General features: G+C 35.2%; 1 pseudogene; it reads right to left on the bottom strand.

The window, feature by feature from the left end:
* Positions 1-1,485: 1,485 nt before the first annotated feature.
* On the bottom strand, positions 1,486-1,979 carry LOC133061350 (cytochrome b-c1 complex subunit 6, mitochondrial-like; annotated as a pseudogene).
* Between the last annotated feature and the right edge of the window lie 11,563 nt (positions 1,980-13,542).

The raw sequence follows: 13,542 nt of genomic DNA on the forward strand, positions 1-13,542 counted from the left end.
CTTGAAGAATTTTCCAAGGTTTGTTGTGAACTACACAGTCAAAGGCTTTGGTGTAATCAGTAAAGCAGAAGTAGATACTTTTCTGGTAATCTCTTGCTTTTTCAATGATCCAACGCATATTGGCAATTTGATCTCTGGTTCCTCTGCCTTTTCTAAATTCAGCTTGAACATCTGGAATTTCACAGTTCATGTACTGTTGATGCCTAGGCTTAGAGAATTTTGAGAATTACTTTGCTAGCATGTGAGATGAGTGCAATTGTGCAGTAGTTTGAGCATTCTTTGGCATTGCCTTTCTTTGGGATTGGAATGAAAACTGACCTTTTCCAGTCCTGTGGCCACTGTTGAGTTTTCCAAATTTGCTGGCATATTGATTGCAGCACTTTCACAGCATCATCTTTCAGGATTTGAAATAGCTCAACTGGAATTCCATCACCTCCACTAGCTTTGTTTCTAGTGATGAAACTCCAATACATTGGCCACCTGATGTGGAGAGCTGACTCATTTGAAAGACCCTGTTGCTGGGAAAGATTGAGGGCAGGGGGAGAAGGGGATGACAGAGGATGAGATGGTTGGATGGCATCACTGACTCGATGGACATGGGTTTGGGTAGACTCCGGGATTTGGTGATGGACAGGTAGGCCTGGTGTGCTGTGGTTCATGGGGTCGCAAAGAGTTGGACACGACTGAGTGACTGAACTGATACTGATAGTAGTTCTACTTTTAGTTTTTGGAATCTTCATACTGTTTTCCATAGCAGCTGCACCAATTTTTAAATTCCCACCTCCAATATCTGAAGATTCTCTTTTCTTCATATCCATACAGCATTGGTTATTTTTTAATTTTTTAACAATAGTTACTCTGACAGGCAGGAGATTATAGCTCATTGTTTTGAGGTGATTTGTGTTTCTCCAACAATTAACCTTGCTGAGTAACTTTGTTTTACATTTTAGCATTCTATATGCCATCTCTGGAAAAATATCTATTCAGATTATTTGTGCATTTTTTATTGGATTGTTTTTTGATATTTAGTTACATATGCTGTTTTTATGTTTTGGATATTACCTCCTCGTTGATCATATCACTTGCAAATATTTTCTGCTGTCCTGTGGGTTGTCTTTATTTTGTAGATTTCTTTTTGCTTTTACATCTTTTGCTTTAAGAGATAGATCAAAAAATTGCTCCTCCTGTAAATCAAAGATTGTTCAGCTTATGTTTTCTTCTATGAGCTTTATGGTTTCAGTTCTTACATTTAGGTATTTAACCCATTTGAATTTATTTAGGTATGTTGTGTGAGGAAATGTTTTAGTCATGTTGCTTCACATTAGCCGTCCAGTTTTCCCAGCACCTCCTTTTCTTAAATTTTAATAACTTCTGAATGGTCTACCTAATATCTTTCATTTAATTAGCTCACATTAACTCAAATAAAACACTGCATTTGTAGATGGTCAAGAAGTAAGAAAAAATATTCTTCCATAGCTCCAATAATTTTTTTTTTTTTTTTTTTTTGCTGATCACTGGACTTTATTAAGATGAAATCACTGATAATTACACAGAAATTACTTGCCTAAGCCAAAATCCTTAAAATTCACATGAACTCAGTTACACAAATAAACATCATGTTCAAAACCATGAGGAAATATCCCAATGCCCAGGTGATGAAGGCTGGGTTGAACAAATCTGCACACTTATTTCAAGCTGTTAAACAGTTTGTGGGCCACACAGTGTTCCCTTGCATGCAAGAAGTCAAAGAACTCCTCTGTGCAGTCCTCCTCTGTCTGTGACCTGGAGGATACACGATCACAGAGCTCTAGCTGCTCCCGAGCCTTCACACATTTCTCTAGCTGCTCTCATTGCTCTCTCACTGTTGTTAGAGGATCCACTAATTCTTCTTCCTCTTCTTTCTCCTCCTTGGGATCTCCGGACCCGGTCAGCATCCTTTGCTCGTCCTCTAGCCCCATGTCCGGCTGCGGTTCTGGACTCAACACCCATAGCTCCAATAATTATAGGACTTTCCTTCTAATAAGCTTTCAGATACTTGAAGCTGAAATGCCAGAATAAAATTTTATATTAAATCTTTTTTTTCCATTACACTTAATGAATTAAATAAGAATAAAACTAGAGAGTAATATGTCAGTATATGAAGTCACACATCAATATCCAACCAGATTCATTCTAAATAAATATAATTTAAGAATTTATACTATATTTCAAGTCATAAGAAATTGAAAATCAATCATTTGAAAATTATTTATGAAAGTGTACTTGAATGATGCACAGATTGTAGATTATGGATTAATGAAGTCATATACACTGATAAATGCTTTTGTATGTGCATGTTTGGTCATGTCCAATTCTTTGCAACTCCGTGGACTTTAACCCTTCAGACTCCTCCGTCCATGAAATTTTCCAGGCAAGAATCCTGCCATTTTCTACTCCATGCTCATGTATACATGTGTGCTTGGTTGCTCAGTCATGTCTGATCCTTTGTGACCCTATGGGCTATGTACAGCCCATAGTAGAGTAGAAAATGGCAGGATTCTTGCCTGGAAAATTTCATGGACACAGAAATACAGAACAGACTTTTGAACTCTGTGGGAGAATGTGAGGGTGGGATATTTCAAAAGAACAGCGTGTATACTATCTATGGTGAAACAGATCACCAGCCCAGGTGGGATGCATGAGACAAGTGCTCCGGCCTGGTGCACTGGGAAGACCCAGAGGAATCGGGTGTAGAGGGAGGTGGGAGGGGGGATCGGGATGGGGAATACGTGTAAATCCATGGCTGATTCATATCAATGTATGACAAAACCCACTGAAATGATGTGAAGTAATTAGCCTCCAACTAATAAAAAAATAAAATAAAATAAAATAAAATAAAAAAAGAGTACCGCAATGAGCTGCCATTTCCTCCTCCAGGGGATCTTCCCAATCCAAGGATAGAATTCGCGTTTCCTGTGTCTTCTGCTTTGCAAGAAGATTCTTTATATGTTGAGCCACCAGGGAAGCCATACTTATGTATATTTATTTATAATTTATATATGTAAATTGTTGATAGATACAAGTTACATATGTAATACAATATGTAAATATATGTAACAATGTGCATGTGTGTGTATGTGCGCTCAGTTCTGTCCAACTCTGCGACCCCTTGGATTGTAGCCCACCAGGAGGCTCTTCTGTCCATGGAATATTTCCAGGCAAAAATAATGGAGCAAATTGCCATTTCCTACTCCAATGGATTTTCCCGGCCCAAGAGATCAAAGACGCATCTCTAGCATCTCCTGCATTGACAGGTGGATTCTTTACAACAAACGCCACATGGGAAGCCCAATACATAAAAATATATCTATGTAATCTATGCTTTTTATAATTTCATATATAAATATATATTTCCATATATAAATAACAGATTTATATATAGACAAAATATGTAAAATACTAATAAACATAAATTACCTCATAAAATTGCAAATGACAAATTATCATGTATAAAACTGTACTAATTATAAATCAGATTTAATACATATAATTTTCATACACTTTAGTTGCTGTTGATGGCTAGTATTGCTTAGAGTCACAACATATATTTCATGTTCTAAGTGAGATCTATTTAAACTTAAAAATATGACAGAACTCCTATTATATGTGTGCATAGTGTATGCATAATGATATATAGGTACCAAAGATAAATTGCATATTCAAAAAAAAGTCTGCAAAATGTGCCAATCTATAAACTCCAGTAGGACACTACCGATAGTCTATTAAGAACTGAAATCTGTGTCCCTGTTCTTTAAATCTGGGAAGACCCCTTTGATTCCTTTTATCCTAAAGCATGGCAGAAGTGACTATATGTTCAATCCATGATTAGGTCACATAGGTACTTTCTTGTCCATGTCTATAAATATTTGCAGGCAGACATTAAGCTTACCTTTAATAGCCAGGACATATATTTAAGCCCTTGAGAAAGTGGATCCTCCAACACCCTTTTCTGCTGATGCTCCTTGAAACACAGACAAGCTGCCACTGCTGGAAATAGCCAAAATTATAGATTCTTTTGAAATATGTTATTGTTTTTTAAAGCTTCTATTTTCAATACTGAAATGATAATTGTGATGTGCTGTCTTTCTGATTCAGTGGCAAAGAATTTCTCTGCCAGTACAGGAGATATGTGTTGGATCCCTGTGTCAGGAAGATTCCCTGAAGAAGGAAATGTCAACCCACTCCAGTAATTCCCATGGACATAAGAGCCTAGCAGCTACAGCCCATGGGGTCACAAAGAGCTGGACACAACTTAACAACTAAAACAACAATAGCAACAAAGTAGCTATAATAGTACTCTAATTAATGCATGCTTTTTTTCTTTTTTCTGGCATCCATGACAAATATAATGTCATCATTTTAAACTTACTTCACAAAATCTGGAGCCATTGTTTTGATAGATAATTTTTATTATACTATATGAGAATATTTCATATTAATAGGAATATTTCACTACTTCAGCCTTCATATATGATCCATAGATGTTTTACACACAAAACATTTCAAAATGTAATTTAGGAAAAACATTCAGAATTTGATACGAAATGATCAGGAGTTACACTCTGAGGTCAGTCACCTAGGAACACACACCCTTGTATATTAAACCCTCTAAAATGCAGCTATGCAAGTTTACAAATATAACATTTCTGTAGTTTAAAAATAGTTAAAATTTAATTCAAATTGAAAATTAAATGATATAGACTTCATTATTTGAGTGTGTGGCAGAATAACTACATGACAAATCCAAAGAGTTAGATGGATCTATAGATAGATTTGGAAATAGATATGGAAATCTATTATGCTTATATATTTGCATATTTATCTATATATAAGTCCATATAGTGAGACATCTATATAAGAATACCTATCTATTAGAATTGAAAATTGAAGAGAAAGAAGAAATCTGAAAAATCAAATGCCAGGATGTCTTCTCTTTACCAAGAACATCAATCATGTAAAATCAACAAATATTATTTGTTTTCATGACCTCATGCTTCATGGGAAAAAATGAAAGACTACAAGTCAAACCAAAGGTAAAGATCAAAGAGAAGGCATGTGAATAAATCAGGGATATATAAAGTACACTTTCAGCATTAGGTTTGACTCGAAATAAACCTCTACTTTTCACCTGTAAGACCCTGAACTCTGAAAAAAAAAAAAATTGTTTGACTCAACTGAGTTGAGTAGTTAAATACTCAGTTGGAATCTCTGTGTATGTGTGAATGTATTGTCACTTCAGTTGTGTCCGACTTTGTGAGACCCTAGGGATTGCAGCCTGCCAGGATCCTCTGTCCATGGGATTCTCCAAGCAAGAATACTGGAGTAGGTTGCCATGCCCTCCTCCAGGAGATCGTCCCAAACCAGGGATCAAATCCCATCTCTTAAGTCTATCTGCACTAGCAGTAGGTTCTTTACCATTAGTGCCACCTGGGAAGTCCAAATGGAATCTGTAGGTCATTTTATTTACTTTTATTTTATTTTATTTTTTATTTTTTCCCATTTATTTTTATTAGTTGGAGGCTAATTACTTTACAATATTGTAGTATTTTTTGCTGTACACTGACATGAATCAGCCATGGATTTACATGCATTCCCCTTCCAATCCCCCCTCCCACCTCCCTCCCCACCCCATTCCTTCGGGTCTTTCCCAATGCACCAACCCCAAGCACTTGTCTTATGCATCCAACCTGGGCTGGTGATCTGTTTCACCCTTGATAATATAAATGTTTGGATGCTGTTCTCTCAAAACATCCCACCCTCGCCTTCTCCAACAGAGTCCAAAAGTCTGTTCTGTACATCTGTGTCTCTTTTTCTGTTTCGTATATAGGGTTATTGTTACCATCTTTCTAAATTCCATATATATGAGTTAGTATACTGCATTGGTCTTTATCTTTCTGGTTTACTTCACTCTGTATAAGGGGCTCCAGTTTCATCCATCTCATTAGAAATGATTCAAATGAATTCTTTTCAATGGCTGAGTAATATTCCATGGTGTATATGTACCACAGCTTCCTTATCCATTCATCTGCTGATGGGCATCTAGGTTGCTTCCATGTCCTGGCTATTATAAACAGTGCTGTGATGAACATTGGGGTGCACATGTCTCCTTCAGATCTGGTTTCCTCAGTGTGTATGTCCAGGAGTGGGATTGCTGGGTCATATGGCAGTTCTATTTCCAGTTTTCTAAGGAATCTCCACACTATTCCCCATAGCGGCTGTACTAGTTTGCATTCCCACCAACAGTGCAAGAGGGTTCCCTTTTCTCCACACCCTCTCCAGCATTTATTGCTTGTAGACTTTTGGATAGCAGCCATCCTGACTGGCGTGTAATGGTACCTCACTGTGGTTTTGATTTGCATTTCTCTGATAATGCATGATGTTGAGCATCTTTTCATGTGTTTGTTAGCCATCTGTATGTCTTCTTTGGAGAAATGTCTGTTTAGTTCTTTGGCCCATTTTTTGATTGGGTCATTTATTTTTCTGGAATTGAGCTACAGGAGTTGCTTGTATATTTTTGAGATTAATCCTTTGTCTGTTGCTTCATTTGTTATTATTTTCTCCCATTCTGAAGGCTGTCTTTTCACCTTACTTATAGTTTCCTTTGTTGTGCAAAAGCTTTTAAGTTTCATTAGGTCCCATTTGTTTATTTGTGCTTTTATTTCCAATATTCTGGGAGGTGGGTCATAGAGGATCCTGCTGTGATTTATGTCGGAGAGTGTTTTGCCTATGTTCTCCTCTAGGAGTTTTATAGTTTCTGGTCTTACATTTAGATCTTTAATCCATTTTGAGTTTATTTTTGTGTATGGTGTTAGAAAGTGTTCTAGTTTCATTCTTTTACAGGTGGTTGACCTGTTTTCCCAGCACCACTTGTTAAAAAGATTGTCTTTTTTCCATTGTATATCCTTGCCTCCTTTGTCAAAGATAAGGTGTCCATAGGTACGTGGATTTATCTCTGGGCTTTCTATTCTGTTCCGTTGATCTATATTTCTGTCTTTGTGCCAGTACCATACTGTCTTGATGACTGTGGCTTTGTAGTAGAGTCTGAAGCCAGGCAGGTTGATTCCTCCAGTTCCATTCTTCTTTCTCAAGATTACTTTGGCTATTTGAGGTTTTTTGTATTTCCATACAAATTGTGAAATTATTTGTTCTAGTTCTGTGAAAAATACCGTTGGTAGCTTGATAGGGATTGCATTGAATCTATAGATTGCTTTGGGTAGTATAGCCATTTTGACAATATTGATTCTTCCAATCCATGAACACGGTATATTTCTCCATCTGTTTGTGTCCTCTTTGATTTCTTTCATCAGTGTTTTATAGTTTTCTATGTATAGGTCTTTTGTTTCTTTAGGTAGATATACTCCTAAGTATTTTATTCTTTTTGTTGCAATGGTGAATGGTACTTTTTCCTTAATTTCTCTTTCTGTTTTCTCATTGTTAATGTATAGGAATGCAGGGGATTTCTGTGAACCAGTAAGTTTTGTGGTGGTTTCTTATACAGCATTATGTATGTATAATAATTTGAGTTAAATTATATATATTTTTAATTTTTTGCATGTCAGTTCTTTTGGAAAATGTAAATATACTTAATGTTACAAGTGAAAAGGAAAGAAGCTATACTGAAGAAAAATTAGGGTTTAAAGCATACATATCTAAACTTGAAAAAATTTAGCATGCTAGAAAATTAAAGAATGAGACTAGGTTTATTAGGCAGGTATTAACCCAACAGTAAACAGATTTAGACTTAGTAAAATAAAATAAATTTGATGGAAAAAACATCACTATATCTAAAAATACTCACTAGCAAAATATAAAACAGATATTATTGTTAATCAGCATGCAAGTCTTCATTTGCTTGTTTTCAGATCTTTTTATTCTGCAAAGATCTATAGCTGAAGATAAAAATTTTTGATTATGTGCCAGTTGGTTTTCTACAGAAAATCTCAGTACAAGCTCCAGTGAAAACTTGGAAGTTCTATAGGACATAATAAAAAAAAAAAAACTTTTCTCTTTCATTAGCTGTCTCTCTGTTTTCTTTAGTATCCTTGGCAGTAGTTGAGACTCTCCATGTTTCCAGGTTTCTTGAGAGAGCTATTCTTTCTATATATAGTTTCAAATCATACAATCTAACCCGCCTCTTTACTCAGATTCTTCAAGTGGGCCCTATTCTTCAGTTTCAGGATGCCACTCATTCAGGTGCTCCTTGATTTACAGGAATGATGGAAACTTACCATGCTTGCATGTTGCTAGGTTGATTCAGTTTTCCCCCATTTGGCTCCTTGACATTCTTACCTTCTATTAGGTTAATTATCTGAATTACTCTGCTCTGTTTGAAAAGAGATAGTGGCTTCCATTTTTATAACGTAGAGTCACAGGAAACTTTGGCTTTTTAAAATAGGAAACCAGGCACAGACAACTTAAGGTGTTAAAATAGACAACATGCTCAAGCATCATCTTCTCATGGCAATAAAAGAAGCAAGAGAAAAGGGGGAAAATGATACCTATAAAGATCTTGGTGTGGAATTGATAGATAGAGATGTTCAAACACAAGGCATCAGTCCAAACAAGATATAGCTTAGCCAAGCCAATATACATACAGATACACACACATACACACATATGTGTTTTTGTGTGTGTATACGTATACATAATGCATATACATATGACAGTGAAGTTTGCTCTTCACATGGAAATCGGCAGAATGCCGAGAATATGTATAAAGCAATAATAAACCACACACAGACTTCAAACATGTATCTAAAGACTGTTGGCTGAGAAAACCAATTTGTCACAATAAGATTATTTTCTACAAATATCAAGTCAGAGAAGGCAACCTGGATTTTGAAAAATAAAGACTATTTAAGGGGAATGTTCCACTGACAGTAAAAAAGAGAAAACTATAAAAATGACTTTAATTATTAATTTTCTTCATCCATATTAGAGTTGAAAATTATATGGCTGCCCAGTAAAAATTGAGAATGTCCGAGAACATATTACTATATTCTTCTCACTGTTTTTTCCCTTTGGGGATTGTTTACTGCTATATTCAGGACTTTGATTCACCAAATATGTTGGGTATTGGATGACATATATTTCACAGGTCATCAGATATAAGAACATTTCTGGATCTGTGGGTAACTGCTCAATACCCATGACTGAATGAGATTTTTACTTGTTTCCTTTGGAAAGTGAATGAACTGGTTTTGTGAAGAAATTAATGGAACAAAATATTTGTTAAAAAGAAAGGAGAAATGATTGATTAGTGATGTTTATTAGTAATCTTGTTTCCTACTTCTGGGATACAGGTCATATTGTACTTTGTCTATGTCCCATGAATTGCCAAGTGTGTCTCTTTAACCCTAGGAGAGGAGAGGCAAACAGAAGAGTAGAATTTATTTCCCTTACTTCCTATCTACTCAGGTGTAACTTCTTGACTCTGCACTGTAGCCAGATAGCAGCACCTATTAGATGCCCTTTTCAAAGCAGTCTGTCATTGTAAAGTCTGGAAAGTATTTAATTTCTACATACCTCCTGGAGAAGAGTTGTGCAGAACATCTTTGTCTTACTAAAATGAGGGTCTGTTAAAAAGTTTCTGATTTCTCTAAATTATATTCAAATATTTATAAATAATCTTAAATTACTCTAAATTTTGACCCCAAGATTCACAGTCATTTCAGTTTCATGATGAAATTCTGAGAAGTATGTCCATTTTTCCCTCTGATATAAGCGTACCTGATCTTCCTACTTATGCCCCTGGGAACCAACAGAATATTTGATGTATATTACTCAATGTCTATTTCCCCCATCTGACAGTGGCAGCACTGTCAACAACTGTGCTTCTGGAGCATTGCTCTGAACAAATCCGTGGCCAATATGAAACAGTATTCAAAACAGAAAATACAAATTTTATTGAAAATGATCATTGCTCTCTTGTCAAATGTCTTACTTGAAACCTGATATACTACCTGTCCAGGTTGTACTACTGTTACTTAGCTAGGAATATGAGGTTTAACAAAGGAAATAATATAGTTTTGCAAAGGAAACAATACGAAAGTGAAAGCCATTCAGTCATGTCCAACTCTTTGCAACTCTATGGACCATAGTCTGCCAGGTTTCTCTGTCCGTGGAATTCTCCAGGCAAGAATACTGGAGTGGATTGCCATTCCCTCCTCCAGGGGATCTTCCTAACCCAGGGATGGAACCCAGGTCTGAGTCAACAGGAGAGCCCAAGAATACTGGATAGCCTATTCTTTCTCCAGGGGATCTTCCGGACCCAGGAATCGAACCGGGATCTCCTGCATTGAAGGTGAATTCTTTACCAGTTGAGCTACCAGGGAAGCACAAAGAAATAGTATAGCTTGACCTTAAAGGTAAGGTTTCACTCAGGAGGTCAGTTATATTTTAAATCAGTGCAAGATTGGACACTCTGATAAGATTCAACATCCAAAGATAGAGTTAGAATGAAAATCTAGGTAGTACTCCCTTCCTAAAAGAAACAAAATAACAATTATTACTGCTCACCTGGATTAATCAATTTGCAGTATCTTATATATATATATATTTTTTACAGAGGCAGCTTTTCCCACTAACTATTCCATGAGAAAGATACATACACACACATACATACATATATACATATATATATGTATATTTTCATTTGTGGAAGGTGATCCTTATTTACTCTTAGACAACACAAAGTTACAGGGGTGGTAAAAATGAAGCAAAAATATACTTTCCCTGGGCTTTTAAAATGAAAAGTAAACCAATAATAAAATTATAAAAATTATCCCAGATAGAATCAAATTGCAAATTGCTTGACACAAAAATGTAATCTGCTATAATTGTTTTTGCTATTACAATGCATGTATTGCATAGACACAAGCATACAAATACAAAATTATGTATAGTTATGTTGCTGCTAAGTCACTTCAGTCGTGTCCGACCCTGTGCGGCCCCATAGATGGCAGCCCACCAGGCTCCTCCGTGCCTGGGATTCTCCAGGCAAGAACACTGGAGTGGGTTGCCATTTCCTTCTCCAATGCATGAAAGTGAAAAGTGAAAGTGAAGTCGCTCAGTCTTCTCCGACTCTCCTTGACCCCATGGACTGCAGCCCACCAGGCTCCTCCTTCCACAGGATTTTCCAGGCAAGAGTACTGGGGTGGGGTGCCATTGCCTTCTCCAACAGTTATGTTACATAGATACAAACTAAATGAAACTTACAATATGCTATTATTTTATCAAATTAAGTCCAAAAAGAAAAGTAGCTGAATTCTACCATAAGCTTTATCAATTTAACTACTGAGTTTGACGAAATCTTGTCTTTCAATAACACACTCTTTAAATTTTCCTCCTTATTAAAGTTTAAACAAGTAATGCTAGAATCAGATTAGTCCCTTCAATGTATTTTTAAATAGACATCTCTTTCCAGGTTCATTTGCATTTTAGCTTTCTTTGGGTAAATAATTCTTCCTTGTTTTAATGAACCATAACATTATGAAAGCATGTAAGAAAATATATTGAATTTCTGGGGACTTCTGAAATCCTTGAAAATTAAATATCTTTGATATCCAAGAGTCATATTTTTACAGTTCTGACATATTAATAGGATAGTAAATTTAGAGCTGGGCTTCTTAGATGGCGCTAGTGGTAAAGAACCCACCTGCCAATGCAGGAGAAGTGAGAGAGGAGGGTTAGATCCCTGGGTCAGGAAGATCCCTTGGAGAAGAGAATGACAACCCACTCCAGTATTCTTGCCTGGAGGATCCCATGGACAGAGGAACCTGGCGAGCTACAGTGCATAATGTCACAAAGAGTCGGACATGACTGATGCAACTTAGCACACAAATTTAGAATAAGATGGCAATAGGCCACACCCATTAATAGGTTACTGTGATGAGCATGTTTGATGTTGCAAGACTAGAAAAGCCTTCCTCCACTCAAAGAGTAACAATAGGAGGATGCCAGTCAGAGAGGATGCAGATGCAGACTTTTGGAGTTTGTCATTTTTATCTTGTGTGAGTAAGTGATACTAATCTCTAAATATTTCTTAGGTTTGCTTATTAAATTTGAACTCCAGAAAGTCCACAGTTAATTTAATTTCTTTATATAGTTTTACAAATAAAATCCATTTGATTATGTACTCTACGATCTAAAGAACTAAAACATATGTTAGCTGGTATAATCATTAGGTTAAAGTACTTGTAATAACCTGGAATTTCATCAAATAAATGATTTGGCTGTTATCATTTTAATTTTTACACAATAGATTGATTAAGTCTCTGTTTTCTTGGGAGAAATTTATAATTTTAATGCTGAGTGAAGAAAACAAGGATTATAAAAATATACAAATAAAAGTTATAGACAGTTTTAAATATTCTATGATAGTTCTATGAGAAAACAAGAGAGGCTCTATTTGTGCCTTCTGGTAGCATTGCAAAAGAGATGAGTTTGTGATTTACAGTAAAAATATTACAACTTTACAGCATTATAAATGAAAGACTATATAGTCAGAATGAAAGGCGGAACATCAGCATTCTGAAACCACAGTGCCAAAGAAAACATATTTATTTTTACAGCATTACATTTTCCTATTCCTACACTAGTTTAGAGGTAAGCTTTTATTGTCTACATAATGTCATTGTAAATATTTTATTTGCAAGATGAATTATTCCTCATTTAAAAATTTCACCACACTTTGTATCCATAGCCAATTTTAGAAAGTATCCTTCAAAATTCTCTTTTCATAGGTTTACAAACATTTTAAATAGTTGCAAATAGATTCACTATTTGAAATGAAATTCACTATTTTAAATTATCACATACTTGTAATATGAAAAGATAGAAATTTAAATGAACCAAATAATAAAACACTATCACATTTTAATAAATATAATTCCCTACTACTCATTTAATTGACACATACAGTAGACAATTCCATTAGATAATCTAAACACAATTATTATGCTGACTAGTCATTTATATTTGTGATGACTGTTGTTTGTACATACTTATCTCACTCAAAATTAAAATGTAGTCATACCATTTATGTCCATTGAAAAATTGAGTTAGTGAGTCATAATAGATAAAATACTTAATACAAGTGGAAACATCATAATAAGAAAATGTATGGTATAAGCAAAAAGTTTGGTTAAAAACTAATATTTTGTGCTTATATATGTATCTATACAAAATTAAAAATAATTACAATGAATTAAGAAAAAGTCCCATTAAATCAATAATTACATGCAAACCAGGAGTGAAAGCAATACAAATGTCCATAACTGAAATGAATTAATAAGTAGAATATAGTATGTGCATATGAAGAAATATTTTTTACCTTAAAATGGAAGGAAATTTTTACTCAGTACAGTATGGATAATCTTTGAGGGCATTATAATAAGTGAAGTAAACTAATGAAAAACAACATAAAAGTAAATGCTGCTTGATTTCATTTATCTAATGTTCCTAGAGTAGTCATTTTATTTTATTTTTTTAGAGTAGTCACTT

Source organism: Dama dama, chromosome 9 (genome assembly GCF_033118175.1).
Source record: "Dama dama isolate Ldn47 chromosome 9, ASM3311817v1, whole genome shotgun sequence".
In the NCBI taxonomy this organism is placed as follows: domain Eukaryota; kingdom Metazoa; phylum Chordata; class Mammalia; order Artiodactyla; family Cervidae; genus Dama; species Dama dama.